We start from the raw sequence: 5787 nt of genomic DNA on the forward strand, positions 1-5787 counted from the left end.
TTTATTAATTGGAATTTTTGGTAAGGAATATCACTGTTGCCTTTTTTTCATTATTCAAGCATTTATTTATATCAGTATAGACTCATGGATGTTTATTTTATACTTTAGGTTATAATTCAATACCATGGTTGTTTGTTACATTGCTCAAATTGTTTCAGCTTTGGCCATTGAATATATATTTTTGAGAAGCTGGGGAAGGTCATCGCAGGCTGAGAAGAGTGTGAGTAATGATCTGGTAGGGAAAGAACCTGGTGGGATCAGGGAATGGAGGTTAGGCTCTGCTATACATGGCAGAGGATGAAGGGAATCGGGGTGAGAAACACCAGCCAGGAGGCCAGTGAGGCCAGCACTGGAAAGAAGGCAGGAAACAGACTAGTTGGCAGCTATTTCAAAGTACAGTAACTAATGAATCGCTGGACCTTTGAAAGGGACGCCATCTAGAGTTTTGTTTTGGATTCTGCTGGGTAAAGTGTGATGTGAGAGACTAATTAGAGTTTTCTTCATTGCTTCTGAAATCTTTCTCCTTTCTGTAGGGGATATTTCCAACTGCAGTTGTAATAAGGATTGGGTTCTTATTGGTTTTTATTAAGTTTTACACTTTATATGGCTCAATCTCAACAGAGACCAGGGCTCACTTAAGCTACTGGGAAAAGCATTTGATTTCTGCTTGTTCATGTGTTATCTTTGATGGCTCTTTCCCATTCATTAGGGCCAGTGGGGCGCTTCTGTGCTTCAATGCTTAAAAAAGTTCGATTCCTTTTGGCCAGGCTTGTCTTTGAATTTCACGTCAGTAGGGGGCTTTGCTGTTGGCTGGCTGCAGGAACTTGGGCAAGTCTTTTCTCTCTGAGGTTACCTTTCTTCAGCACTGAAAAGGAAATAATTTGCTTACCTTACAGGTTTGTTGTGAGAGATAGATAAGATGCTTGATTTAAAAAAAAAATCAACCAGCATAGTGCTTGGCCTGTTGTACTCAGTAAATGCTCTGAGAATCAGACTAGAATTGAGAGGGTCCTTGAGGGATTATCTAGTCCATCCCTCTGCCTGGGGACCAGTGTGTGCCCCCAGCATTCAGGTTAAAGTTTCGTATTTTCTTTTCTAATATTTCTAGACATGTGGACTCTACATTCATCTTCAGCAGTGGTGAAAACATTTATTAATTACCTCCTATATGTTGTATTATATGGCGTGTGTGCATTACAAAGATGAATTAGATAGGTCTTGGGCACCAACAAGTTACAATATTGTAGGGGACACAGCTGTGTAGACAGTATTAAAATTCAGTACATTAAGTGCTATACTAGGGGTATGAACAAAGTAATGTGTGGGTGCAGTGTGAGAGAAACGAATGAATTCTGGCAGACTTGAGAAAAGCTTCAGGGAGAAGTTGATATTTGAGCTGGGCTTCTATCCAAAATAGGAACTTACCAGGAAAAGGTATGTGTGTGCACATGCTTGTGTGTGTGTGTGTGTGTGTGTGTGTGTGTGTGTTTGGGGAAGAGAGGGAATAAACAGGTGATGGTGGTGTTCCAGGTAGGGTGGAGAGCACATGCAAAGGCATGGAAGCAGGAACAAACATGGCATGTACCAGTTTAATGTGACCCAGGCGTAAAGTGAGTAGATGGCTGGTTGGGGCAGGTCAATCACAGAGAGGTAGGAAATGGGACTGGAGGTATTTTCAACTTTTTTTTCATTTGGACCATGTCCCCTGCTCTCCATTCCGATACTTTCCGTTTCCTGTCTTACCCCCACCTCCCAATGACATGTAGAAATTTCAAGGGAAAAGAGATAAGATTTTCACTTCAAAGAAAAAGTGAAAAGGGGGCTTTTTGAATCATTTCCCTCAATTTATATTTCAGAAGTCCCAATTGGGAAAATGACTTTTCTAGATGATAATCAATGACACAAACAACAAATTATGACAGGCACATTGGTGTCCCAGATTGTTTCCCATTCATTTGTTGCTAAGTGGTAGATTTAGGTTGCCAGAGATGCTCGGACTCTGGCATCAGGTGTTTAAATTATAAGTAGAATTAATGATAGAATTATAAGGAATAATAGAACCAGGGAACAGCTTAGAAATCATCTAGATTCTAGGACAAACTCCATACTTCACGGATGCAGACACTCAAAATGTCCAAGTCACGCGCTCTCATTATCGCAGGAACCCAGCTAAGGTTTGCCTCAAGTCTCCGGGCTGGACTCCCTGCCCGCCTGGCATGTGGCTCTGCTGCGGGTGACTGGATGCAGCACTGCATTCCCCTCCCCTGATTGCTTCCAGCTGCTCTGATCTCTCCCTTGATTGTGGAAGCTACAAGGTGGCAGTACCTGTGTCAAATGAGTCATCTCAGGACAGTAGAGTGGGTTATCTAATGATGAAGTCATGGGACAGTAGGGAGAGAGGTTCTCTAGGTGCTAGTCTTCTGCAGCTCAGTAGGCATTTCCATGCTGCTTCTTCATCCTGGGACCTAGCCTTTCCCTTTTGTAGAGCACTCACATGAACACCGCCATCAAGAGGGTCTAATGTCTCACCAGGACTTACTGATGACCCCAGGACCTGTTGAGCCTTCTTTTGAAAGCAACCATATAATGTGCGCCGTTTATGGTCAGTTAACCCTCTTGACTACTGATTCCAATCCTTTCCCACCTCCTCTGAACAGCTTCCTCCAGCTGCCCTGGCTCTCATGGACTCTACTCTCTTCTGTGATCTCCCGTGGGGGCTACCCCTGGGACACCTGTACCCAGGACAACTGTCAGGAGGGCCTCTGGGCCATCAGTAATCCTCCTGGTCAGCCTTTCCCCTGTCTTCTCAGAACCAGTCCAAACTTTTCCCTCATGCCCCTCAACTTCACCAAGAAGTGGTTGATCATTGGGTAAGAACTCCTCAGCTTCCACACCCAGGCTTGCCTACCACTATTTGCACTCACTGTTTCCTCCTTCCTCAGGGTAGAGGTGTCCCTGCCCTGTCTGCAGTTAGTCTACCCCTACCCGCTTCCCGGGGCCCTTGCCCACTGATCACCCCCTGTCTATTTCCTCTATCTTCAAACCTCTCTTTCTTTGTTGACTCTTCCTCTTAGGACAACAGTCCCCAACGTTTTTGGCACCAGGGACCAGTTTTGTGAAAGACAATTTTTCCACGGACCGCGGGTAGGGGGAAATGGTTTTGGGATGATTCAAGCACATCACACTTATTGTGCACTTTATTTCTATTATTATTACATTGTAATATATAATGAAATAATTTTACAGCTCACCATAATGCAGAATCAGTGGGAACCCTGAGCTTGTTTACCTGCAACTAGATGGTCCCAGCTGGGGGTATTGGGAGACAGTGACACCCGAAGTTTGTTGCTTATGTCCAGTCTAATTCGTAAGATGCAGCCTAATTGTCACTTGCCACTCACTGGTAGGGTTTTGTTATGAGTCTGCAAGCAATTGATTTATTATGGTCTCTGTGCAGTCAAACCTCTCTGCTAGTGATAATCTGTATTTGCAGCCACTCCCCCGTGCTAGCATCACTGCCTCAGCTCCATCTCAGATCATAAGGCATTAGATTCTCATAAGGAACGTGCGACCTAGTTCTCTTGCGTGTGCAGTTTACAGCAGGGTTTATGCTCCTATGAGAATCTAATGCCGCCGCTGATCTGACAGGAGGTGGAGCTCAGGTGGTAATGTGAGCGATGGGGAGCGTCTGTAAATACAGATGAAGCTTGGCTCGCTCACCCACCACTCACCTCCTGCTGTGCGGCCTGGGTCCTAACAGGCCACGGACTGGTACTGGTGGGTTGGAGACCCCTGCCTTAGCATATAAAAACCCTCAAAGTCTCTCCCATTAAAAGAAACAGACATGAGCAAAACCACACACAACGAACAACGATCCATTGGTCCTGGCCTCGCCCTGCCATCCTACCCTTCCTTGGTTGCCCCCCTCCATGAAGAGCTACCTCTGCTCAGCCCTTATGCCATCACCGCACATCCTGCTCCTGCCATTTGCAGTGGCCTGATGACTGATCACCAGACTTTGTTATTTTATTTGCTAACAAGTCTTTCTTCAGTTAGAACACAGCACTTGAACTAACCTTGATGCCAGGGGTCCCCGGGAGTTAATTCTTTGTGGGGCAGTCCCTTCTGGGGTCAGAATCCTCTCTGGATGCGTTGTCAGACTGTGGGCTGATAGTCTGTGGCCGATTGTGACTGTGGGTTGAGTAGGGGGATGGCTGTGATCCTTGGCAGATACTCTCTGACTTCAGTCCAATGTCTTTAGAAAACCATTGTGAGAGCAAGACAATCTGTCCTGAGAATGAAGCCCTTTAATTTTTAGAATGTTGACTTTAACCGGCATCGCATATTTTATCTCTTGCTCTGTTTCTTTTCTAACTAGAGAGTGATATCTTTCTCTCTTTACATTTGGGTTAGAAAATGCTGTGTGTGTGTGTGTGTGTGTGTGTGTGTGTGTGTGTGTGTGTGTGTGGCGGGGTGCTGGGGAGTAGTGGTGGCAAAACTGTAGCAAGCATTTCTATTTACGTTTAGTCTGTTTAGTCAAAATGTTAATTATGAACATTGAGGTGTTTAAATCTCAAATTTGTCCCCTAGGAGAAAGAAAGGCTTGTGCAAGGTCATAGTGAAACTCAGAGGAGGCCAGGGGAAAGAAGTTCCAAGGCACACACCAGGGTGCTTTACAAACCAGCCTGACCTCCCTGAGTTCCGGAATAGGTCCTTGAAATGGGCCTGCGTGGTAGCCAAACATAAGGGCATTCTAAAATTCCCTGCAGTGGGCTGCTCCAACTCAAGCCATGAATAATTCAGAAGATCTTTTGGAAGCCCTCCTGGGAACAGCGGTCCCACTCCCCTGGGACAGGCTCTTTTGAATGAGAAGGCCTAGCTACTTCTTCTGACTTTCACCTGGGAATTTCTTTCCTGTCCCACTAAGTCCACAGATCAACAGGGCCTCCAAAACCGAGATCAGTGTCATCAGTTTGTCACCTGGAGTCTTATCTCAGAGCCTGATAAGACATGCATGTTTACATCAGTGACTTGAAGTTTGGGTTAAGGATATGAAGTGGTCACAAGTATTATGTTCATGGAATTAAGTGGTCGAAAACTCCATCTCCTTGCTTGTTTGTTTTTAAAATTATTAATTACTCAGGAGCTATGAACACAAGTGTTATTAGTTATTATTTATTATGAAGATCAGATCTTTCTTTCTCTTTACCTTGAACTAAAGTGAACAGCTTTTTCTTTTTCTTGTGTTTATTAAAAGTTGACTGCTGATTCCAATATCTTCTTGTGTATTTTTGTTGTATTTTTAAACAGGAATGGATTACCATCAACCGTTTAATTTTCTCCTCAATGACTGTACTACCGTTAGTATCCTGCTCTTTAAACCTTGCTTCTTATCCTACTTGAGCAAGCCTGTTTTTCTTCACAGGTGTGTAGAGTGGGGACAGGGATGAATTCCCAGCCAGCTGAGTGAGGTATGCATAGGAGTCTTTTGGGGGCTTCCCTTCTAATCTGACCAACCTGCTTTAAATACTTCAATCTCTACTATTTTTTTCTTTGCTACTTATGACTAAAAATGATCTAGTCCAATTTCACACCCCCGCCAAGTCACAATTTGCCTATAAGGAATGCCTCACAGACAACACATTTATTTTCAGGTAGCTTTGACCGCTGAAAAAGCCCAAGCCTCTTGTCCTCTAATTCCTTTCATTGATCCTAGCAGGGCCATACGAAACATGTTTAATATTTCTTCTAGAAATGTGAAGGCAGTTCTCATTTCTTTGTTTCCTC

This window comes from Lipotes vexillifer, unplaced genomic scaffold (genome assembly GCF_000442215.2).
Source record: "Lipotes vexillifer unplaced genomic scaffold, Lipotes_vexillifer_v1.1 scaffold919, whole genome shotgun sequence".
Lineage (NCBI taxonomy): Eukaryota > Metazoa > Chordata > Mammalia > Artiodactyla > Lipotidae > Lipotes > Lipotes vexillifer.